This window comes from Typopeltis vanoorti, chromosome 12 (assembly GCF_054136105.1).
Source record: "Typopeltis vanoorti isolate ZY-2024b chromosome 12, IOZ_Tvanoo_1.0, whole genome shotgun sequence".
NCBI lineage: Eukaryota > Metazoa > Arthropoda > Arachnida > Uropygi > Thelyphonidae > Typopeltis > Typopeltis vanoorti.
This window is the reverse complement of record NC_143560.1, coordinates 114401584-114428689: the sequence shown is the minus strand read 5'-3', so window position 1 is coordinate 114428689 and position 27106 is coordinate 114401584. Positions and strand designations below refer to the sequence as shown.

Genomic DNA, 27106 nt, shown 5'->3' with positions numbered 1-27106 from the left:
ATAAACCTGAAAAGTCTGGTTTGGCTCAACACGGGATTGAAACTGACCACAGCATCCTTTGGTCCAAAACGCGCCTCTTACATAGATCCCGTTATAGGTTCGAACGTTTGTTCAAGGAAAGCGTGGAGGCCTTGCTCCATCATCCCAACCTGAATCGTAATGACTGCATATCTATATCAAAAATCTGGGAAAGCCTAATCAAGATTACCCATTAATTTTTTTTTTTTTTTTTTTTTTTTTTTTTTTTTTTTTTTTAATAGCAAATTCAATCATGTTTCTACTTCAAAATATTTCGTTTCATACTTAGTGATATAACATCACGCGGCATGTTCTAATTTCAACGATCTATTGTTAGTATTCTAGCTTGTATATTTTTTAAACTGTTCTTGTAATACCACCGACGATGGTCTGCTATTTCCAGACCGAAATATTTGGTTAAATAAATATCTTTCTTGTGATTACGTGATTATATCATTCACTTATTATTATTATTACCACCCCAAGACCTCATGGAGTCAAAGACTCACCTGGGAGGTCTTTTTATCACACACACAAAGCTCATAATACCGTGTTTTAAACATTCAAACTCTTTGCAGACACCACATTCTCAGGCAAGGTATTCCAATCATTCATAACTCTGCAGAAAAAAACTTGCCTCTCACTCCCCTACTCACACTATCTTTATACAATGTCCAGGAATGACTTCTGGTTCTCCCTTGATCTCCCACTATCCTCTGAAAAACTTCTCCAGCATTGATCCTATAACAACCCCTTACCAACTTGTAGGTCTCTATCAAATCTCCCCTATTCCTCCTGTCCACCAGACTGAAAATTACATCTCAATCTTTCCTCATACTCGACATTCCAGAGGTCAGAAACTACCTTAGTCAGTCACCTTTGGACCCTTTCCAACATCTCTTCATCCTTCTGAAAACCCGGTGACCAAATCTGGTCACAATAGTCCATGTGTGGCTTAATCAAAGCCTTATACAACGGAACAAGAATCTCCCTACTTCTGCACGTCAGTGTCCTCGGCATCATTCCCAGAAGCCTTTGTATTGTCTTCACAATTTTGGCAACGTGTCCCCTAAATTTTAGATCCTTATCTACTATCACCTCCAGATCTCTTATTTCCTCTACCTCTAACAATATATTCTCACCAAGCATAATCTTCCTGTAAGGCCACACCATCTTCACTACACTTCATGGTTCGTCCCAACTTTGCATCATCTGCAAACAACTGAATATCTCCATCCAAATCTTCACCTATATCATTAATATACAAGTTAAACAGCAATGGCTCTAAAACAGACCCCTGAGGCACTCCACTAGTGAATTTCCTTTTCCTGGAAATCACTCCCGAATACACAACTTGTTGATACCTATCAGATAGCCAGTCTCCAATCTGATGCACCAATCTAATATCCAACCCCATCTGTTCTAGTTTGACTGTCAACCTATCATGAGGTACTCTATCAAAAGCCTTTGTGAAATCCAAGTATATTACTGTGTATCCTTTTCCTCTGCCAAGGAAGCAGTCACTTTATTGTAATAAGTAAGTAGATTACTAACATATGACCTTCCTTTAGCAAATCCATGCTGTCCATCAAAGATAATACCATTGTTATCAACCCAACTCTGGATCCTAGTTCTCACAAGCTTCTCCAACGACTTAACCACAACACCTGACATGCAGATAGTGAGTCAGGTGTTGATGCTTGAGTTTGATGCTTGAGTTCGATCACCTCCTTTATGAAGGGGCACAATCTTGCCCTCCTTCCACTCCTTAGGAACGTGACCGATTGCAAGACTAATATTAAAAAAATATGTCAAGGCAGATGTCAACTCCCTGGCACATTCCTTCAGAATACTTCGTGATATATTATCAAGCCCTCAGCCTTATTAACATCTAGTTTACTCAACTCCCCATACACCTCTTGCTCGCTTACAGTCAGTCTCTCCTCCCCATCATCAACTGCTCTCAATCCCTCCATGAATTCACATTCACAAGATTGAAAGATCTTTACGAAGTGCTCATTAAGTATCTTCATCACACATTCTGCATCAGCTGTCTTTATACCATTTTCTCCCATCAATGTTATCTTTCCATAATTATTCTTTCTTTTGCTGGCTACATATCGAAAGAACTCCTTAGGATTATTTTTGGCTTCATTAGCCAACTGCTGTTCATACCTCTCTTTAGCTACCCTCACCAACCAAGTCACCCTCCTTGCTTGGTCTTTGTAGACCTCATGGAATTGGTTATTTCCACTTCTCTTATGCTGCTTCCACAATGTCCTTTTTCTCTGTATCACATGCTTAATCTCTTTATTCATACATCTCACACCCACCTTATTTAACCTTCTCACCCTTGGAATACATTTAGACATTGCATCTACTAAACAGTTTTTGATCCCCCAAGCTGCATTGATCTCTTTTCCAGCTAACTCCTCATTCCATGCTACACCCACAAGCTGTCTCCTGAGCTCTTCATAATCACCCCCCCCCCTTGTAGTTCCACATATATCCTTTTCTCACAGAGGTCCTCACACTGCTGGCACTACCACCCAGGTAATCACCTCATGGTCACTCTCACCAATTGGTGGATGATTTGACACCTCATTTACAATTACTTCCTCTGATGAGATGACCAAATTCAAGAACCTCAATCCTTGTGTGCCCACTGTTACATACTTTCTGAGGTAGTTATCCTTCAAAAACTCAAGAAACTCATTTTCTTTACTTCCAGTTGCTATCTCATCATTCCAGTCTATATTGCAATAATTAAAATCACCCATAATGATCACCCTTTTCTTATTTACCTTGCCTAATTTGATTGTACATTTCATTATCACCACCATCCACATTACCTGGTCTATAACAACATCCCACCATGTATTTGATTCCATCCACTTCTATCTCACACCCATACTGCCCCAAAACCACTGGCACTATTTCCCTCTTGAATCTGCACTTTATATGGCCATAACTCTTTCTCTATCATCAATAGCACTCCCCCTCCCTTTTTAGCCCCCTCTATCCTCATGAAATACATCATACCGTTCCATCTCTATTCCTGTCAGGATGTCATCCTCTTCCAATCATGTCTCACTTATTCCGACAATCTTTGGGTGAACAGACGCAAGTAGTGCAACCATTCATCTGCCTTGTTTCTTACACTTCTAGCATTTGCGTACAAACAGAACAGCTCATTTCTGGATCTACAGCTAGTTCACTTAAAGGAATTGTGAGGAAAATTTGCAGTAGTATTACAATATTTGGAAATGAGTTCTCGAAACTGTATTTTAGAATTAACTGCAAAAGTCCAAAAAAGTTCAAAGTGCCGCTCAGGGTGGACCGTCCCCTCTGCACCCCCCTCCCATTAGATACGCCACTGCCTAGTAGGACCAATTGATTCTGAGTATCAAGACTATTTTATTTAGGAGAAGCCTGACAGATCACGAGGTTTGGTGTGAAAGTTCATAAACTAAAGGGATACTCACCTGTGACTGGTGACTTTTTTTTTTCTTGGTGCAGGAGAGGAGACCTCATTGCTGAGGTCATTGTTAATCTTAAGGGTTGAGAAAGGAGAAATGAAAAGAGTGAAAGAAAAAGAAGATACAAAAAGAAGATAATGGTATTTCACTACTGGTTTTGAGAGAATGTGCTAAAGAACAGACAGCTCCATTAACCTGACCTCCATTGAGAGTCAACACGGATTTGTTAAGTGGCATTCTTGCTTTAGTAATACAATTGCCTTTTATAATCAAGCTGTATTGGAGGAAGTAGAAAGACAAGAGGGGGGGGGGGGTTATTGATAGAAAACTGAAATTCAGGGAACATATTGCAAAGGGAATGTAAACCCAGAAGATTGCTGCAATACTGAGAAGGATTCTGACCTTCTGAGATAAAAGAGTTATCGTTCCATTGTATTTGAAAGGGATAAATTAACTGTGGAAAGTGTACAGAGGTGGATAACAAAGATGGTTTCAGGACTGTACAATGTTAGTTATGAGGATAGGCTGAGGGAATGTGGACTGCAGAGTTTGGTAGATAGAAGAAGGAGAGGTGATATGATTGAGACTTTTAAATTGTTGAGAGGTAGTTACAGGGTTGACACTGGAGTTCTTTCGCTTGGTGGAACAGCGGGAAAGAGTGATGAGAAGGGGGTCATCCTTGGAAGTTATAAAGGAAGCTGTGAAAGGGTGCAGAGTGCTTTCTTTGCATGGAGGATGGTTGAACCGTGGAATGCATTGCCTGATAGAGTGGTTGGAGTGGGGATGGTTAATGGGTTCAAGGAGTGGTATGATAGACTTTGGTTTTCCTAAAAATGACTCCCACGATGAGTCTTTTGACTCCATGGAGGCCTGGATAATAATAATAATAATAATGTCATGAGTGTGATATGTATGCATAGCAGAGTGTAAGAGATGTGTTTGTGGAGAGAGAGAGAGAGAGAGAGAGAGAGAGAGAGAGAGAGAGAGAGAATGAGAGGCAGAGAGAAAGTATGGAATTGTAGGAAGTGCAATATATTATTAGACCACGAGACAATGAATGCAAAACAAACTGAAAAGATAGAAGATGGGGTGGATGAAAAAACGGAAATGAAACAAAAGGTACCAAAACTCAGAGTGAAAAGAATGCAAGAATGTGGAAGAGAAAGAAAGTATGAATGAGGAAACAGAAGTAAGTTGCAAGACTGTGGGAGTGGCAGAGAGTGAAACTATCAGAATGCAAGATTTGATGAAATAGTTATTGAAAATGAAAAATGAAACAAGGAATATGTGGAGTGATGTTAAACATTTAGTTTAAACTAATGAAAGGGTGCAGAGAATAGAATGAAAGAAAAAAGGATAAAAGAGGTGACGAGTGATTCCAGGATAGCAATATATGGAGATTCCATAGTTAGATGATGATGAGGGTGGTCTGAAAAGTTATCGGCCTCGACCACAGATAACAACACTATTAGCAAGAGATTTTTTTTTTATAAGTTGGTACATCTTTCGTAAGCAGCCATGCGAAATTGCAAGTCATTCTTTCAAGTAGTTTATTTTATACAGCTGTCTGAAGCAAAAGTGTTGTCTGTATCCCTTGAAATGGATAAAACTGAGTATCGTGCAGTTATAAAATTCTTTGTAAAAGAAGGTTTAACAGCAAAAGAAATTCATTCAAAATTCATACAATTTTACCAGCACTCGTCTCCTTCAATTCTGACAATTAAGAAATGGGCTGCCATGTTTAAACGTGGCCGTACCAGCCTTGAAGAAGATCCACGTGAAGCACCTCCAAAAAGTGTAACAACACCAGGAATCATTGATCAAGTGCACAATATGGTATTGGATGACCGGCGAATCAAAGTGCATGAAATTAATGAGACTATAGGCATTTCAAAAGAACGTGTAGGATATATTTTGCATGAAGAATTGAAAATAAAAAAGGTTTGTGTAAGATGGGTGTGCTTGCTCACAGCAGATCAAAAATGCACTTGCATGAAAATCTCTGAACAGTACTTGGAGCATTTTAACAAGAATAAAACTGATATTGTGCATCAATTTATTACTATGGATGAGACTTGGATTCACCATTACACAGCAGAATCCAAACAGCAGTCAAAACAGTGGACAGAAGCTGGTTGTTCAGTACCAAAGAAGACAAAGTCAGTTCCATCAGCAGGAAAGGTCATGGCATCGGTGTTTTGGGATGCTAAAGGCATTTTTTTTATTAATTATCTTGAAAAGGGTAAAACAATAGCCGGGGAATATTATTCTGATCTTTTAACCAGACTAGACAAAACAATTCATGAGAAAAGACCTGGTTTGCAGAAGAAAAAAATCATCTTTCATCAGGACAATGCACCCTCCCACAAATGTGTTCTGGCAACGGGAAAATTAGGGGATCTGCTATGAATTGTTGGAATATCCACCCTATTCCCCAGATTTGGCTCCTATCTCTTCCCAAAACTAAAACGCTTCCTCGCTGGTCAGCATTTTTCTTTGAATCAAGAGGTAATTGCAGCTGTAGAGGGGTATGCAGATCTTACTGAGAACCACTACAGTGATGGGATAATGGTGCTAGAACATCGCTGGAATAATTGTATTAGTCTTAAGGGAGATTATGTTGAAAAATAAAAATAATTTTGAAATTATAAATTCGTGTTTTCATTGTTAGGCCGAGAACTTTTCAGACCACCCTCATAGTTAATGAGAGAGTCCATAAGGTCTGCTGTCCAGAAGGGAGAATAAGTAGGATAATTCAGGCATTGGACATGAGGAAGAAATGAGCAAGAGAGTTAAGGGGAGAATGCCGGTCTTGAAATTCACGCTTGCTCTTGTTATCATTCAGGGAGTGAGAGGTGTGATTGAAATCTGATTATTGGAATAATGAATTACAGGTAACCCTCGTATAATGCGGATGTTAGGTTCCATAGAAATGCCGCATTATATAAAGCGCGTTATTCGAGACTCAGATCACATACAAAAAGTAGGGTTTTGTTCTGAAATGGATTTTTGTTTTTATTATTATATAAATTATATAACGACAATGACATATCTAACAAAAATATATTTTTATTTAATTCAGGTAATTCATGTAAGTTAAGAAAATATATAAACTATGACACAAATACATAGTATAAAATTATAAAAAGTACAAATTGTAATTAAGCTTCATTGCATGTAATGCATAAATTTTTTAGGCAAAATAAAATAAAGTGCATATTTTAATCTTTCATAGCACGAGGATTTGAGAATCGGTTAATAACATTAGTTTTGACATCTAATCACCTGATGCATTACTACAAAACAGTAAAGTAATTCTGTCTTTGGAAACTTTGAATCCAGGAGTGATCTTTCATTTTTTGAAATATAGGTGCGTTTTGGAATTTTTTCCCAATATAACCCGGATTCATCAGCATTGAACACCTGGTCTGCATTATAAATGTTTATAAACTTTGAGAGTTTTTTGTTTACTAAGATTTCCATCCAAAGGAATTTTCTTTTGAGTGCATCTTCATTCCAAATCATTAGAGATTTCTTCATTTTTCTCTTAGAAAAGTGCGTACACAAGCAACGAGCTTTGCACTTACTGTTGACCCAGTAATAAACTTTCTCGGATTTTATGTTCATTGTGTTTGATTGTTTGAATTGTTAATTCATTTAAATTCAAAGTCCTTACAACAACTGGTTTTTCTCCATTTTTCAACCAACCTATGATTTTAATTTTTTTTTCTTTGAGAGAAATTTTCTTTTCAATATTAATTTTTTCCCTTTCACTGCAATTTGTGGCCATTATTCTATAAAAATTATTTTTTTTACATAAAAAAGCATTACATATTAATTATGCATGTAACTCACCAGAAAATAAAGTGCTCAGCTTGAGATAACACACTTATGATTTTTAATGCGCTTTCCTGGCAGAAAACGAAGACATAAATTTAACGAAGATAAAATTTGATTTATTTGATTTGATTAGTCATGCGGTGAAAAATATATGAAAAGTTAAAGGGTTACTACAATTTCTAGACTGTGTTTTTGTCAAAACTGCATTGTATAAGAACGGCATTGAACAAGGGTTACTACAATTTTTACACCGCGTTATATTGAAACTGCGTTGTATAAGTACCGCATTATACGAAGATTACTTGTACTGACCATTTAAAACTATATAGAAATATATAGACCATTGAGAAATTTATGTACATTTAATCATACAAATACAACATTTATTTTACAAATGATATTCTATATTTTTCAATTTAGCTACTTGAATACAAATTCTACTCTACGGTTCTTCTTTATGAACTGGTCAATAACATCGTCATAAAAAGTTGGTTGTAACTTAATTTTCCCAAGCAATACGCACATTTGTAAAAGCTGCTGAAGCTCACTGGCTAGAGCAACGTTGACTGCATATGGCCTGTGGTTTAAGCAACAGAGTGAGACAACGTAAAATGGCTATGCGCATACATGAAATCACAGTGCTGCTGCAAGGACCTGTAAGCTCCTAGAACCGAGCAAGCCAAGGTAGCTTTGACTAGACGAGCAAGCATCAGTTTTGATACACAATGCAAAGCTCAATTATTGCCACACAAGCTTAAGACATCTTCTGTCTACAAAAATAAAAGCCTAAATGGAATGCTTATAAATGCATGCATTTATTAACAAATAAATATTACTTTTTTCTCAATTAACGAGCTTGTGCAGCAAGCATAGCGCATGGAGAGATTGATGGTGATTGTGGGGACAAATGATCCAAGTGGACATAAGGAACATGTGAGGGCAAATATCAGGTGGTTATTGAGAAGAGTGAGACAATAGTGAAGTGGGAAACATTGTCAGCGTGTTTCCTAGGTATGACAACGATCAGTTGTGACAGAGAGCCAAAATCATCAATGTATGCTACTGGTGCTGTATGAGGAGAAGGGAATACAGTTTGTGAATGCATGGCATGTATTTGAGGGAAAAATTAAATTATACAGGTATGATGGGTTTCATCTGAATGGCTTTGGAGTGATTGCACTGGAAAAAAAAGTGTTGCTGGATGAAAGCACAGTGTCTGTAGTTTGTGATACATGCAAGAGATGAGGTGAAAAATCAGGAGAATGGTAGTGATGAAACAGAAGTGCTTGGCAGTGAAAACAGTAGTGTAAAAGATGAAGAGAGAGAACAGGAATGCAAGAGGGACAGAGAAACAAGGGAAGTCAGGGTGGACAGGAGAAATGGTATGGAGAGTGGATGTTGAAAGAGGCAGTGAATGTGCGTATGAAGATGGAGTATATTGCAAAGTAGATGGGGAAGTTGAGACACAGCAGATATATATGGTAAGTTGCGATAAAGGTGATTTGGGCAAGTGTGGGGGAGAAATCACAACCAATGAGTGGCTTGGATAGGACTGGTTATAGATCTAAAAATGAACTGCTGTAGTTGTTTAAAAATTCCAGAAGGATCAGAAATAAGTGAGATGAAACTGTTACATTGATTGAGTTTATGAAATATGGTTGAACGAAGATGATATTCTTTAACAGGAAGAAAAATGGAATAAAGGACAAGAAGGAAGGTGCATGCTGATCATAGCAGGGAAATTATGTCCACATAAGGTAGACATGAAAAAGGGAAATAGTGGCACTGGTTATGAGGCTGTATGGTGTAACATGGAGGTTGACTGGAAGACATGTTTAGTTGGATGTTGCTATAGACCTGGAAATGTGTAGGATGGTGATGAAGAAATGTATAAACAAGTTGGATTAGTGAACAAAAGAAGAGCAATTACTATCAGTGATTTTAATTATGGTGGTATAGATTTCAATGAAGCTGTGAAACTTGGTCTCTAACAAAAAGCACTGGCAATTAAACTAGCAACAACTCAAAGAAAAATGGAGAGATTGATGCTAGGCATCACATTAAAAGACAAGAAGCAAAACACCTGGATAAGAAGGCAGACCATATCACTGACATCATTCTTCACCACAAAAGACTAAAATGGAAATGGGCTGGACATCTACCCAAAAGAGAAGATGAGCAATGGACCACTATACTAACAAACTGGATTCCAGAAGAAGGAAAACGAGGCCAAGGATGTCCTAAAAGAAAGTGGAGTGATGAATTGTCAAATTTTGTTGGGGAAAATTGGTCAACCATTGCCAAGAACAGAAAAAGGTGGAAAGAACTGGAGGAGGCCTTCATCCAACAGTGGACAGAAAATGGCTGAAAAGAAAGAAAGAAAGATTGGGAATAAGGAAAATGAATTTCTTGAGTTCTTGAGAGATAACTATCTCAGGAAGCACACCAGGAATCGAAAGCTTTAGATCTCTTCATTTCATCAAGGATGTAATTGTGAGAGGGGTTTCACACTTTACTCCAGTTGGTGAGAGTGATCATGAAGTGATCACTGGGGTTGTGGCTAGCAATATGCACACTTTTAGGAGGATAGGATATATGTGGAATTATAAGGCCAGTGGTTATGACAAACATAGGTGACAGCTTGGAGCTTTAGCATGGAACGAAGAGTTCCACTGCATAAAGGTGATGATAAGGCTGTAGCTTCAAATTATAGGCCAATCTGTATATCTGGAGTTGTGGTGACGGTACTGGAGAGAGAGAGAGGGATTGATGAGAAGTACGATAAAGAAATGAATTGATAACAGTGATATTCTTTGTGATTTATTACCGTAGGGTTTATTAAAGAGTGTTCATGCTTTACTAATTCACTCATGTACTTTAACAAGGTGACAAATGCCTTGGATGGGAGATGCATATACAGTGGTGTACTTGGATTTTGCAAAAGCATTTGGTAGACTGCCACATGACAAGCTGCTAAATAAAGTGAAACAGATGGGATTGGATAACAGACTTCTGACTTGGATCAGTGTCTGGCTGTCAGATATATATATCAGAAAGTTGTAAATGGGGATGCGGTAGAGGAAGGTGTATCACATGGGTCAGTTTTGGGACCACTGTTGTTCAGTTTGTATGTTAATGATATTAGGATGGGTTTAACTAGTGATATACAGCTATTTGCAGATGATGCAAAATTGGAGAAAGCAATGCAATGCAGACTCAAGTGGCTGTTATGGCTTTACTTGAACAAACTGCATGAATGGGCTGGTAAGTGGAACTGTTCAATGTTACAAAGTGTAAGGTTTGAGATTTGGTAAGCAACGATGAGTTGTAAGGTATACACTTGGTGGGGAAACTTTAAATGAAGTAGAGGAGATGAGAGATCTAGGAGTGATGGTGTATAAAATGGTGGAAGTGAAATTCAGGGGCCACACTGCACAAGTTGTGAAAACATCACATCAGATAATGGCAATGATCTGAAGGATCCTAACATGCAGAAATAGAGAGGTTATGATGCCATTGTATCAATCCTTGATCAGGCCTCATATAGATAATTGTGCACAGATTTGGTTGCCAGGCTTTTGATGTTGAGGATATGTTGGAAAGGGTCCACAGAAGATCACAAAGGTGATCAGTGGTTTTTAGAATGTGGAGTAAAAGGATAGATTGAGAGAATGTAAGTTGCAAAGCCTCGTGGATAGGAGGAGGGGGGGGGACATGATTGAGACATATAAGCTAGTCAGGAGTTGTTATCAGGTTGACATGAAAGAGATTTTTCATAGAACGGGAGAGCGGGGGATTGATCATTCCACTGACCAACCACTCTATGCATGGAGAGTGGTTGGTCAGTGGAATGCTTTGCCTGTCATTGTGGTGAATGTAGATACATTGAATGAATTCAAAGCACAGTTTGATGGGCTTTTTGTGTAACTGTGTTTGCTTCCCACAATGATTCTTCAGACTCCATGGAGGTCTGGCATTAATAATAATAATAATAATAATAATCATAATCAGATAGTAATGTCAACTAAAAGCAAACAAACAAAAAACCAGTTTACTTCTATTTTTTTATCCATTTGTAGTTTTTTTATTTTTTACTTCTGTTCAAACTTTTCTGAATTTAGTAGGACCATAATGAAATTGCATGTTAGTTTCAGAATCTCTCTCTCTCTTTCTCCACAACTCTTTCTATCATAAGAAAAGAAAGGCATTTGCTAATTATTTAATAATATGATTTAATAATGTCAGCAAAGGATGTCAAGTTTGTTATCTAATTCTAAAAAATAATAATTTTTTAAAAAAGCAAAACCTGCTGCAATTGAGATGAGCTGCTTAATGATTGGGGGGGGGGGGGGTTGAATTTCAAGATTTACGAAATGAAACTCATCTCAAGAGGAGTGTTTTTCAATTTCAAATTAAAGTCCTCTGTATATAACTAATGAAATATCACTTTTGGCTATTTAAAATGACAAATATTGCCTAAAAGCTAAAATAACTAGAATTTTTACCTTAATATATCCTTCCTAGGCTGTCCTCGTGTTTATTATTATTAAGCCAATAATCCTATGCTGGGCTTTGATTTAGTTGCTTCAGTGCATTGAGCTTCCAATAACAGGGGTGATTCTGAGCAAATGCTAGGGATATTTATCAAGTACATCTAAATTATAAAAAAAGCACTAATTGACAAAAATTATATTTTTAAACAACTTACAAATGTATTTTAAGTTTTGTTTATTTCAATTTTTATTATTTTTATTATTTATTTTATTTTATTTATTTATTTTATTTTATTTATTTATTTTATTTTATATTTTATTTTTTTTGCCACAAGCAACAGAAAACTTAGCACAATCCAAGTCTGGCTTTCATGATGATGGGATTTATTCATGAGTGCATAACCTAAAAAGTAAATTATAAAGTTATTCCCTGTCATGCATGAAAAGCAGTGATCAAACATTTTGAAGACACCTTAAATAAACACAATTCAAATTAAATTTAAGATAACTTTAAAAAAAAAAAAAAAGTGACTTTAGACCGTATTATCATCACTTCTCATGCAGAGTCAAAGACTCGTCATGATAACTCAAACTATCACTGTTCACATAACTGCCTATCACACCTCCTTGAACTCACTCACCACAATTTGTGATCTCTTCATTGAAAAGTGCTCAACTTTATGTATGACTACCTTAAACTAGCAGTCATTTACCCTTGCTCAAACTGCAAGTCTATTTAAGTTGTCTGTAGGATCATTACATGATCTTCATTGACTATCACTCTAGCTTTGCAGCAAACAACTGAATATTTTCCCTTGACTCACTTTCTACATCATTCATGTAAAAAATAAACAGCAGAGGTCCAAGTACTGAGTCTGCGAGTAAACAATTAGTCCATCGCTTTCTCCGAGACTCAACTCTCCCATAGATCAATTTCTGATATCTGTTCATTAGCCATCCTCTTATTGAAATCACAGCTTCATATCCCACACCATTTGCTCCAATTTATGCGGCAGAGATCCATGTAGTATCCTGTCAAATACTTTGCAAAGTCCAGCAGTATCACTATGTAGCCATTTCCTGTATCTAACTCAACTGTCACTTGATTATAAAAAGTAAGCAAGTTACTAAAGCAAGGTTATACTTTGCAAAACTATGTTGTCCCATATAAAGTATCATATTCCAGCCAACCAATCTCCTGTGTCCCTACAATTCCTCTAACTCTATTTATCCTCCTAACCTGGAAATATAGGCTGATACTGCTTTTTTCAAACACTCCTTTGACCATATACCATGCAATGCTAATATCTCTCTCCTGCAAATTCTTATGTCATGACACTCTCAAAGCTAACTGCTCACAATTATATATTTGGTTTAATCCATTATCCTATCATCAACTTCTCTGGATTAGAGATAGTTGATGGAAGTTTTTTCACTTGGCTATGCTACCAAAACTTCCATCAACTATCTCTAATCCACAGAATTTTAATAATAAGGTGTTGACACCTTTTGGCAACTGGTATATGCTTAATACTAATGCCAGGAGTATCCGGAATAAAGGAGAGGAATTGGTGGTGCAGATAGCATCAGCTTGGCCAAAAATTATTGGGATCACTGAGACATGGTTGACAGAAGAGGATATAATAACAGGAATAGAATTTGCTGGGTACAGCATTTTTCGGCAGGATAGGAGGGGAAAGTGTGGTGGTGGTGGTGGTAGGGTACTGCTTAAGATAAGTGACGACCTATGTCCTCTAAGAGTGGAGGCTTTGGAAGGCAGTGACCCGAATGGTTTTGAGAGCATATGGTGTGAGGCAGAGGTGGGCAAGACAGGATATTTAGTGGGGTGTTGCTACAGACCCAGGAGCACAGAGGATGGGGACCAGGAGATGTTTAGCAGTTAAGTTTGGCAAGTGCAAGAAGAATGATTGTTATAGGAGATTTTAACTACAGTAGTATGAATTGGAGAGAGGCAGATGCATGTAGCAATATGGGAATGGAATTTCTAGAATTCTTGAGGGACAAATGTCTTAGGCAACATGTAACAGAGGGAACAAGAGGTTCAAGAGTTTTGGATTTGGTTATAGCATCAGAAGAGTTGATAATAACTGAGATGACATCTCTCCCACCAGGAGATATGGAGATATGGTTTTGACTAGGAAAATGAATAGACATGCAGGAGTATCAAAGATATGGGAACTTATGTGGAATTATAAAGCAGGTGATTATAACAGTCTTAGACGTCAACTTCGGGAAGTTTCATGGAGGGAGGAATTGGAAGGCTGGGATATCATTACTATGTGGGAAATTGTGAAAGAATATTTGTTAGCAGCAATGGTGTGGCCAGTAAGAGGAGAAATGACTGTGGGATAGAAATGATATTGTGGGATAAAAATGGGAATAGAGTGACTGATGCAGAGGACATAGTAAAATTGTTCAATGAACACTTTATTGGAGTATTTCATCCTAGAGGAGTCAGTTTTAATGCTAGAGGGATAGGGCAGGTTTGAGGTTTAGAGGTACAGGAGGAGAATGTGTTTCAGATACTGAGTACTCTGGATGTCAGTAAAGCTTTGAGAATGGATGGTATTTCACCACGAGTTTTGAGAGAACGTGCTAGGGAACTGACAGTGCCTTTAACCTGGCTTTTCAATGAAAGTCTGGCTGTGGGAAAGGTGCCTAGGGAATGAAGGAAGGTAAGATAGTGCTATTGCATAAGGGTGGGAACAGACTGGAAGTGTCTAATTATGGATCAGTTCGTGTGTCATCAGTAGTTGATGACACACAAACTGACTTAACTTTCTCCAAGTTAAGATCTTGGAGAAAGTAATGAGGGACCGTACACAGCATTGGGCAGATGAGGATAATGTTATCTGTGAGAGTCAACATGGATTTGTGAAAGGGCACTCTTGTGATAGCAATATGCTAGCCTTTTATAATAAAGTTACAAGAACATTAGCTGAGGGAAAGGCATATACTGCAATTTTCTTAGACTTAGCAAAGGCATTTGACAGGGTGCCACATGATAAGCTGATATTTAAGTTGCAGCACATGGGTCTGGATGTCAGATTGGTCAACTGGATTGAGGATTGGCTGTCTGATAGGTATCAGAGAGTTGTGTATGGTGGAGCAGTTTTCAGGAGGCAGAGGGTTACAAGTGGGGTCCCATAGGGCTCAGTACTAGGACCTATATTGTTTAACCTTTATATCAATGACATTGTCTGTGGATTGCAAGGGGATATTCAGTTGTTTGCAGATGATGCGAAGCTGGGAAGGATTATTAGTAATAGTGTAGATGTGGTAGCCCTGCAAGAGGATTTGAATAAGCTAGATAGATGGACAAATGAATGGGGGGTGTCAGTTTAATGCAGCAAAATGTAAGGTCTTGAGGTTTGGTAAACATCAATGGGATGCTGCATACTCTATGGGAGGAGTTATACTGGAGGAAGTAGGGGAGACAAGAGATCTGGGGGTGATGATTGATAGAAACCTGAAATTTATGGGACATATTGCAAAGGTGGCGAAGGTAACACAGAGGATTGCTGCAATTATGAGAAGGACACTGACCTGCAGAGATAAAACATTTATCATTCCATTGTATAAGTCTCTGATCAGACCACACTTAGACTATTGTTCTCAGATTTGGTCCCCAGGATTTGAAGGGGATAAATTAACTGTGGAAAGGGTACAGAGACCGATGACAAAGATGGTTTTAGAACTGTACAATTTTGGTTATGAGGATCAGCTGAGGGAATGTGGACTGCAGAGTTTGGTGGATAGAAGAAGGAGAGGTGATATGACTGAGACTTTTAAACTGTTGAGAGGTGGTTACAGGGTTGACATTGGGGAGTTCTTTCATTTGGTTGAATAGCGGGAAGGAGTGATGACAAGAGGCCATCCCTGGAAGTTACGAAAGGAAACTGTGAGCAAGAGGGTGAGGAGTGGTTTCTTTGCATGGAGGGTGGTTGAACCGTGGAATGCATTGCCTGATGGAGTGGTGAGAGCGAGAACTGTCAATGAGTTTAAGGAGTGGTATGATAGATTTTGTGTTTCTTGGGGGGGAGACCTCCCCTCGATGAGTCTTGACAGACTTTATGTTCTTAGGAAGGACCTCCCACGATGAGTCTTTTGACTCCATGGAGGTCTGAATAATAATAATAATAATAATAATAATAATAATATGACTTCTGCATTACTTCCACCTCAGTATCACCACCTCTGGGTGTGGCTCCCACTGACGAGACATCAATAAAGGTTGAAACCGGTCTGGGTAGTGACCCTTTCCATAATGCATAGCATTATACATACCCATAAAGATATGGAGGAAGTAGGGGAGACAAGAGATCTGGGGATATGTGCTTTGCATTATGGGATACCAAGGCAAGTGATCAGAACTTATACCACCTTTACCACGAGTTGCCACAGTCCTGAAAATACTTCAGACGCAAACTTTGTTTGTTTACACTTGATAAAGGATTAAACCAAATATATAATTGGCAGCATAGCCACGTGAAAAAACTTCCATCAACTATCTCTAATCCAGAAAATTTTAATAATAAAGTGTTGACACCTTTTGGCAACTGGTATATATGGTGATATGACTTCTGCATTACTTCCACCTTTGTATCACCACCTAGTAGTGGTCACTTTCCTTGAGGTAGTTAGCAAAATAGGAAAGAGTGGTCTCTTTTCTATTTTGTGAAGAAGTGGTCCCTTTCCTTGAGGTATGAGAGGCTCTGCTTGGGGTAGGTTTTTCCTGTCTCTGAGTGGGGCCACTGCTGAGATTACAGCTCTGTCTGGTGGTGGGGTAAGCCTGCCACTGGGTAGAGCCAACGTGAGAAGTTCTTGGTGGCAGGGTGAACCTGTCACTGAGTGGAACAATGCTTATTTGGACTATTCTTTGGTCACTCATGGGGAGTGGTCTGGGGGATCGCCTAAGTTTTAGAGAGGTCATTACTTAAACGGCACCTCAATAAACGTTGAAACCGGTGTGGGTAGTGACCCTTTCCATAATGCATAGCATTATACATACCCATAAGGATAAGTGCTTTGCATTATGGGATACTAAGGCAAGTGATCAGAGCTTATACCACCTTTACCACGAGTTTCCCCAGTCCTGAAAATACTTCAGGTGCAAACTTTGTTTGCTTACACTGGATAAAGGATTAAACCAAATATATAATTGGTAGCATAGCCAAGTGAAAAAACTTCTATCAGCCAACTGCTCAGTTTATTGTAAACACCTGCTTTGAAATTCCACATATACTCTTCTTAAGAGAAAATTCTAGATGTTTGGCAATCTTCAAGGAACACGACTACATAATCACTTTCTCCAAGCAGAGACAGTGTGGCTAGATTGATTGCTGCTAAGTTTTCTGATGCTATGAACAAATCCAGAAATCTTGAACCTCATGTTTCCTCCATTACATATTGTTCTCATGCATTTATCTCTTAGCAGCTGTATAAATTCCATCCTTCACTCCTTGTTAGCATTCATCCTTCCAATCTATATTTCATAGTTCAAGACATCATAATGATTACTAAACCTAAAATCATTGTGCTAATTTGCCAATGTATGTCATCAACACTCTCCCATATGTCCCATGGCCTATAGCTCCAGCCAACAACATTTCATCTTGTTGACCTCTATCTCACATCAGTTAGCCTTAAATGGATTAGCTTCTCCATCCTTATCTCCATGATGTACTTCCAGTCTTTTTTTGGCTGCTTCAGTTCTGCTATCATTAGCAAAACCCATACACTCATTTTGTTCTCTCTCTTCTCTCTGAAAATAATATTCTTCTTTCATTCTCTTCCTATATCATCCTCTGTCAATCAAGTCTCTTTAATGCCAATAAGCAAAACATTGCTCACTCAATTTGTAAATGCAATCTAAACAGCCCTGCATGCCCATATTCCGGAAAGTTTTCTCATATTTTTCTCACTGATATTGTTCAAGTTAAAACCACAACCCAAAATAACAAGCAAGACCTTACTATATTCTCAGTTAAAAACTTCATGTAATAACAATTATTTCAAACCTGGAATAATAATATGCTGTGTGGCATGCCTAGGATAAGATAGCACCATTGTATAAGAATGGTGGTAGACTTGAAAGTGTCAAATTATAGGCTACTTTGTGTTTCATCAGTAGTTGTGAAGATTTTGGAGAAATTAGTGAGGACCAATATACAGCACTCAGCAGATGAGGATAATGTTATCTGTGAGGTCAACATGGATTTGTTAAGGTAATATGATTGTCTTTTATAATAATGTGACAAGAGCAGCTGATGAGGAAAAGGCATATTCTGCCTTTTTTTTTTTTTTTTGGTTTCTGCAAAGGCATTTGACAGGGTACCACATGATAAGCTGATATTTAAATTGCAAAACATGGGTCTAGATGTCTAGATGTCAGGTGAGTCAACTGGATTCAGGATTGGCTATCAGACAGTTGTGTATAGTGAGGCAATATCAAGGTGGCAGAAGGTTAAAAGTAGGGTTCCACAGGTTCCACAAGGCAAAGTAGTGGAACCAGTATTGTTTAACCTTTATATCAATCGCATTGTCAGTGGACTGCAGGGGGATATTCAGTTGTTTGCAGATGATGTGAAACTAGGAAGAGTTATTAGTAAAGTGCAAATGTGGCAGCCCTGCAAGAGAATTTGAATAAACTGGACAAATGGACAAATGAATGAGGGGGGGGGGGAGTCTCAGTTTAATGCAGCAATATATGAAGTCTTGGAGTTTGGGATACATTGATGGGAGGCTGCATACATACTCTGTTGGAGGAGCTGTACTGGAGGAAGCAGAGGAGGCAAGAGATCTGGGGATGATGATTGATAGAAACCTGAATTTCAGGGAACATATTGCAAAGGTGGTGAAGGTAACCCAGAGGACTGCTGCAATACTGAGAAGGTCGCTGACCTGTAGAGATAAAAGAGCTGTCATCCCATTGCATAAAGCCCTGATCAGAACACACTTGGACTATTGCTCTCAGATTTGGCCCCAGGATTTGAAGGGGATAAATTAACTGTGGAAAGGGTACAGAGGCAGATAACAAAGATGATTTCAGGAATATGTTAGTTCTGAGGGAATATGGACTGCAGAGTTTGGTAGATAGAAGGAGAGGTGATGTGATTGAGACTTTTAAACTGTTGAGAGATAGTTACAGAGTTGACACTGAGGAGTGGTGTTGTGTGTTGTTTGGAGTTGTTTCACTTGGTGGAACAAGGGGAAGGAGTGAGGACAAAGGGCCATCCCTGGAAGTTACAAAAGGAACTGTGAGCATGAGGTTCAGGAGTGGTTTCTTTGCATGGAGGGTGGCTGAACCATGGAATGCATTGCCTGATAGAGTTGTGAGAGCATGAGCAGTCAATGAGTTCAAGGAGTAGTATGACAGTCTTGTGTTTTCTAGGAAAGACCTTGGTTCAATTCCCATCAGTAACATGAGGAACCTTTATCTGGTCTTCTTTCGACTAAAGGTGAGTCCAGTCTTATATGGGACGTGGATGGTTTTTTCTCCCTGTACCTCGGGTTTTTCATCCCTCAGAACAAGCAAACTGGCTCATGAACACACATGGCTACAGTCATAAAATATTCTATGGCAAGGAAGGCAACAGGAAACCACCATGCTCATAAACATCTTCCTAGTATGGTAATGAACAGCTACCCCTACCAGCTATATGGCTGAGGGAATAGGATAGGATAGGATATTAACTCAGAAGTGGCATCCTCTCGAGCTTTAAACCAAACAGCAGTTTTGCTTAAAGAGAAGGAAAAGTAGGATATGCATCCTATTCATGAAGTGTTGTAAACCTATCATCCATCAGTACCAGGGCAAAGAATTTTATATGTAAATCCTGCTGTAGAGGTCAGATGAGACTTTCAAATTGTCTGGTTTCCAATTTTGGAGGCTGGCCATACATAAGGTAATGAAGTGATGAAAATCTGCTAGGATAAAAGTACAAATTGACTTAAGACCCTAAGATGACCTTAAGACACTTAAGATGGCCATGCAATAAAAATAATTATAGCATTCTCCTAGTGTCTCGGGAACTTAGAAGCCAGTTTTAATTAAGTCTTGTAAACCTACAAGTTTCACTTGCTTGCTTTTTCAGTTAAGCTAGCAATGGTTATGAGGCAGTGTGGTGTGAGGTAGAGGTTATTTAGAAGACATATTTAGTTGGATGTTGCTATAGGCCATGGAATGTAGGGGTGGTAATGAAAAAATTCATAAACAACTTTGGTTGATGAACAAAGGAAGGGTATTGATTGGAATGAAGAGATAGCATTTGGGAATAAGAAAAATGAATTTCTTGAGTTCTTGAGAGGCACCTATCTCAGGTGGCATTCTTTTAAAGGAAAGCACGTGAGGATCAGGAGTTTTAAATCTGATCATTTCATCATAGGATGTTGTGAGTGGGGTTCAGTGGCGCACTCAGGATTTAATCTTGGAGGGGGCCGAGCACTCAGGATTGAACTTGGGAGGGGGGAGTTGAGTAGACGATTTGTGAATACACACTATGGCATCGCATACGACCTATGACTGAGCATTTGCAGTGATCGCTAATTCATAAGTAGTATAGAAATAGAAGACATGACACAACATAAATAAAAAAAATAAATTTTAATTAGGAAAAGATTTTTGGAAAATTTTCTAAAGTTTTTTCCTTTTTGGGGGGGTGCCTGGGCCCCTTGCCCCCCCCTCCCCTCTGGGTGCGCCACTGGTGGGGTTTCACACTTTCCTCCAGTTGGTGAGAGTGATCATGATGTGATCACCTGGGTTGTGGCCAGCCATATGCATACTTCTTTGAGAAAAGGATATATGTGGAACTATAAGGCTGGTGATTATATCAAGCTTAGACAGCTTGAAGCTATAGTATGGAATGAGGAGTTGAGTGGCAAGGAAATAAATACTGCTTGGGAACTGACAGCGAAATACATAACAGAATCAATGTGTGAATGTATTAATGCAGCCAGTTTGCCACTCCTCTGCTGCATCCCCTAAGAGAAATATTCATGACTGTGAACACACACACTGATGTGTGTGTGTTCACAGGCCTGCTTGCAGTCTGAAAAATACCAGATGAACTGGGGGGGGGAACCCTGCTGTCCACACTGTTGGTGTGCGACGGTGGTATAGTGGTTAGCATAGTTGCCTTCCAAGCAGTTGAACTGGGTTCGATTCCTGGCCGTCGCAATGAAATTTTCTGCCGGTGATGTGAACTATTGTCTATGAAGCGCCTCCTGGTGGAGGTGTTGAATATGAAGACAGATTCTTCAAAGTTCCTAAGGTTCAGTGCCGGCCTGGTTGGCCGAGTGGTTAGCATATCCACTCTCCAGCCAAAAGGCTGCATGTACGAATCCTGGCGTGGGCATGGATGTCTGTGATTGTCTGTGGAAATGGTGGTGTTGGGCAGTAGATGGCATTGGTGTAGTCTCTGAACTCCCTGAAGATGTCATGTAATAATAATAATAATAATAATGTATTCTAAAGGTCAAAAGGCTGAATAAGGTAAGTGTAAAATGGATGAATGTGGAGCTTAAGCATGAAATCTGAAAAAAAAAGAAAGTACTTTGGAGGCAGTACAAGATGAATAATGGTAATAATCCTATCCTATCCTACTAGGATAGGTTGATCCCCCCCCCTAATGAAGGGGTCTTCTTCTTCTTCTCTCTTCCAGCCTCTATGTGGATGATGATGAGGCCGAGCCTTATCTTGAAGGGTTAATACCGTATTAATGCAGCCAGTTCGCCACTCCTCTTCTGCATCCCCTAAGGGAAATATTCATGACTGTATCAGTGTGTGTTCACGGGCCTGCTTGCAGGATGAAAAATACCAGATAAACTGGGGGGGGGGGGGGGGAACCTGCTGTCTAGGCCCAAGACCAGCTAACTTGGCTATGGCTGAAGAACATCCTTAAGCTCTTCACGTCGTTGACAGGAATCAAACCTAGGACACTTCTTCCCCAGGCATATGGTTGTGAAGAGCATAGCCACTAGGATAACTGCACAGACTGGTAATAATCAGTTAGATAAAAAGTATAAAGAACAAACCAAAAGAGTGACTTAGTAAACACAACATAAGTGTAGAATGGGCAAAAATTAGCTAATCAGGTGAAGATAAAACCTAGAGAGTTTTTTAGATATATGGCAAGTAGAATGAAGAATGAAGGAAGAAGAATTTGTAGGAAGTGTGATATATTATTAAATCACGAGGCAATAAATGTGAAGCACACTGAAAAGATAAAAGATGGCATCAATGAAAGAAATAGAAAAGAAATTAAAGCTAGTGAAACTGATGGAATGAAAGAATGCAGAAACAAAAGTTAGCAAAAGCAAAAATGCAAAAGCAAGATTGTAGAAGACAGACAGAGTAAAAGTGTTGAACAAAAGAATGGTATGACTGACGTGAAGAATGAAAAGTTGACTGCAATGAGGGAGATAGCTCGGTTGCACAAAGTGGTACATAGGGTGAAGCATGAGCTGGAGTGGATGCAAAATGTCTGGTGACTGGATCATCTCATAACAGAAAAAAAGAAAGAAATGCGAGATAAGAAAAATGAGGGCTTGACCAAGAGTGAAAGAAAAATCAAGGAGCGAGTGTTGTATGGTGATTCACTAATAAAAGTTGTGATCGATAAGAGTTTGACAAAATCGTGCTTTCCTTGTGTGAAAATTAATGATGTTAGTGATGCTATTAGAGCACAAAAGGGTAGAGTGAAAGAAATAATCGTAGTGGCTGGAAAATGATTTAAAAAGAGAAAAGTATGGTATGAGAGAGGATATGAAAGAATTGCTGGAAGTAGCAAAAGAAAAGAGTGTGAGATTTAAGATAGTGAGTCTGTTGCCAAGGTGTGACAGAGTAGAGCTGAGAAGGAGGGCTAAAATAGTAAATGACTCAATGAGTAGGTTATTCAGGAGGAGTGGTGTAGGGTATGTGGATGTGTGGAGTGAGTTCGATGGGCAGAAGGACATATACAAGAAGGGTGGTTTGCATCTGAATGGATTTGGTGTTCAGAGACTGTTGTTGAATGAAGTAAAAGTGGGTGTGCAGAATCAGGGAAACTAGAGCTTTTAAGGGGAGGGGTAAGCTGTTGAGTAGATATGTAGACATCAGTAAGGCAGTTGAGTGTACGAATGTGTATAATATGCCTAAGTTAGTACCATTGGTAACAAACCAGAATGGGATAGTTAGTATAAAGCATTAGGATAGTGGTGGGCCTAAGAGCTTTTTGTACTTTATATACACTAATACCAGGAGCATTCGGAACAAACAGGAGGAATTTTTGGAATTGGTTGGCTCATCCTGGCCAAAGGTTATTGGCATTAGTGAGATGTGGCTAACATGATATGGTTAATGGGATAGAATGTGAAGAGTATAGTGTGTTCAGGGAGGATAGAGAAAAAACAATGGAGGGAGGAGTGTTATTGATGAATGCCAATGAACTGAAACCAAAGAGAGCAGAGGTTCATCAGAATGTATCATACATTCAGCACAACAAATCCGATAATTCTGGATTGGCTCAGCACAGAATAGAGACATTGATGTTGAAAGTTTATTTTCCACTTGGTTAGAGTATAATAAATTTAGTTTAATCCTTTATCCAAGTGTGAGCAAACAAAGTTTGCGCCTGAAAGTATCTTCAGGACTGGGTTAAGGTGGTACACACCAGGGCAACTCGTTGCAAAGGTGGAGCAAGCTACCAACACTCCTATCCTAGTATCTCCTATAATGCAAAACACATCTCCTTGCGGATATGGCTATTGTTATGTATTAAGGGAAGGGCCACTACCCAGACCGGTTTCGACCTTTATTGAGGTCTCTTCAGTGGGAGCCAGGCCCAAGTCGAGATATCAGGCAGAAGCATTTGCAGGTCATCTCCACCTATAGGAATAGCCAATTGGTGTGCCACCCTTTTTTAATAAATTACTCTGGATTTAGAGAAAGATGTTGAAAGTTTATTTTCCACTTGGTTAGAGTATAATAAATTTAGTTTAATCCTTTATCCAAGTGTGAGCAAACAAAGTTTGCGCCTGAAAGTATCTTCAGGACTGGGTTAAGGTGGTACACACCAGGGCAACTCCGCAAGGAGATGTGTTTTGCATTATAGGAGATACTAGGATAGGAGTGTTGGTAGCTTGCTCCACCTTTGCAACGAGTTGCCCTGGTGTGTACCACCTTAACCCAGTCCTGAAGATACTTTCAGGCGCAAACTTTGTTTGCTCACACTTGGATAAAGGATTAAACTAAATTTATTATACTCTAACCAAGTGGAAAATAAACTTTCAACATCTTTCTCTAAATCCAGAGTAATTTATTAAAAAAGGGTGGCACACCAATTGGCTATTCCTATAGGTGGAGATGACCTGCAAATGCTTCTGCCTGATATTAAAAAAGGGTGGCACACCAATTGGCTATTCCTATAGGTGGAGATGACCTGCAAATGCTTCTGCCTGATATCTCGACTTGGGCCTGGCTCCCACTGAAGAGACCTCAATAAAGGTCGAAACCGGTCTGGGTAGTGGCCCTTCCCTTAATGCATAACAATAGCCATATCTGCAAGGAGATGTGTTTTGCATTATAGGAGATACTAGGATAGGAGTGTTGGTATCTTGCTCCACCTTTGCAACGAGTTGCCCTGGTGTGTACCACCTTAACCCAGTCCTGAAGATACTTTCAGGCGCAAACTTTGTTTGCTCACACTTGGATAAAGGATTAAACTAAATTTATTATAGAATAGAGACAAGCCATAACATCCTCTGGTCCAAGCTCGCCTACTACACAAATGTCACTATAAATTTGAATGTATATTTAAAGAAAGTGCCGAGGCCTTACTTCAACGCCATAACTTGAATCGAAATGACTGTATATCTTTATCAAAAATATGGGAAAGTTTAATCAGGATAACACATTAATATTTATATAATTCTTTTTTTTTTAATTAAGACTTTAATTCTTACATTAGTCTAATGTTATTTATGAATTAAGATTATTATATGAATTTGTGAACGAATATCTTTAATTTAACCATTACTCTGATAAAAAATGTTTTGCTCTCTTTAATACTTAGCGATATAGCATCACGCTGCTCGTTCTACTTTTGAATGATCAATTGTTGGTGTTCCACCTTGCTAAAAAAACTGTTCCTATATAACCACTGAAGATAGTCTGTTATTTTCAAACCGAAATATTTGGCAAATTAGAATATAATATTCTTGCGTAAATGTGTCTATATATTATAAAATAATTTTAACTTATGAATCTGAGAGATGGGTTAGAACAAAGAACAAAGACTAGAGACCGCAGATATGAAAGTCCTGAGAAAGATTAGGGATGTGAACAGATGGCAATATCATATTAAAAACGAGGATATTATAGATAAGTCTTTGACTCTATGGGGTCTTGAGTGATAATAATAATAATAATAATAATAATAATAATAATAATAATAATAGGATAGAATTTGATATTGTCAGCATCCAAGAATGCATTAGCAGAGCTAACCTCAGGTGGTATGGTAACTTAAATAGAATGGGAGAAGAAAAATTAGCAAAACAAGTGTTTGCCAGGTTCGCAGGAAAAAGAAGACCCAGAGGAAGACCCCAAGATATAGGTATAAGCAGATTGATACAGTACAAAGTGCCTTAGAAGATAGAAATATAAGATCTGATAATGTTGGAATCTTAACAGGTAACAGATTGATTTGGAAGAAAATTGTATATAGAAATTTAGTAATGATGTAAATTTTTCATGTAGTACTTCATATCCTGTACATCCTTTGAGGATACATGTCAGGAATTTGATGATGATGATGATGATGATGATTTGGATTGGGAGACTTGGCAAAGGAGAATGGATGTCATTTTAATGTGGTAAAGTGTAAGGTTATGCATTCTGGGGTGAAAGGATTATCAGCTGTATACAACATTGGTGCAACTGTACTCCAGGAAATTGACAAAGCCAGAAACTTGGTACTGTTAGTGAATAGTGAGTTAAAGTTTGGGGGGGGGGGGGGGAACACAGCAAAGTGACTAAAGCAGCTCATCAGATCACTTGATTACTGAAGAATACTTTGAAGAGCAGAGAAACAAGCAGGTCATTGTTCCTCTTTATCAAGCCTTGATAAGACCCCATTTTGACTACTGTGCACAGATTTCTTGTTAATGAGGAGAGGAGGGTGGGGGGAGGATCCAGAAGCAAGTGACCAAGATGGTAGTAGGTCTATGGAATGAACCTTATGAGAACAAGTTGAAGATTTGGAGGTTGCAGAAACTGGTTGATAGGCAAAAAAGGGGTGAAATGATTGACACATACAAATTTCTGAGGGGTTATTACAAGATTAATTCAGAGGAAATTTTTCAGAATGTGTTGGTGAGAGAACTAGGGGCCATCCATGGAAACTGAGTAAGAATGTAGTTAGCAAAGGTGTTAGAACTAGATGTTTTGCTTGGAGAGAAGTGCATGAGTAGAAGAGATTGCTAGAGAGAGTCTGTTGTGGATGCCATGACTGTGGATGAGTTCAAAGCAAAATATGATAGATACTGCGCAAATGTTGGATAGTTCTTGACATGATGTTTAGGGATTCCGTGAATGTGTTTAAGGACTCCTTCGAGTTGCCAGTAATAATAATAATAATTATTATTTTTTTTAAACATTTTATTGTCTCAGATAAATTACATACATAGATACAACAATAGTTTTATATACACGTATATATATATACAGGGTGTTCGGGATAAATTTGACAGTTTCGTAAGGGAAAAGAAAATCTTCTGTGTATCTATTAAATTTAATGAATTGACAAAAAACATTACAGGCAGAGTTAATTACAATACTATCAACAAGATTTACTCTAAATAACCACCATTAGCATCGATCACAGCTTCAAATCTGCTTCGGAACCTCGAACAAGCTGATGCTACAGTCTCCCTGGGAAGGGCCGCAAAAACTGTTTTAATTTTATCCATTAACTGGGCTTTTGTATTACTGGAAGTGCGATTGGTGTCTTTTTTAACTGCGCCCCATACAAAATAATCCATGGGGTTAAGGTCTGGGGAGTTTGGAGGCCAAACATTTGGACTGGTGAAGTCGTAGAAATATTCAGACAACCATTTTTGACTTTTCCCAGAGGTGTGGCAAGGGGCCGAATCCTGCTGCCATACATACGGCCTACCATTGCCTACCGTTGTTATCCAGGGCTTGACTACAGTTAGCAACTCCAGGAACAAAGCCAGAAATCCAATGCCAGGGTTCTTCAACACCTGTTCCTGCAG

The 27106-nt window shown here is 38.6% G+C and overlaps 1 protein-coding gene across 4 annotated transcripts in view; it reads right to left on the bottom strand.

Moving 5' to 3' along the window:
* Nucleotides 1-27106, bottom strand: part of LOC150101147 (uncharacterized) — a 916082-nt gene that overhangs the window by 811586 nt on the left and 77390 nt on the right. For all 4 annotated transcript variants that reach the window (XM_090401639.1, XM_090401642.1, XM_090401641.1 and 1 more), the window contains one exon: nt 11843-11991. The gene's annotated coding sequence lies outside the window, so the exon portion shown is untranslated. The remainder of the gene's footprint in view (nt 1-11842; nt 11992-27106) is intronic.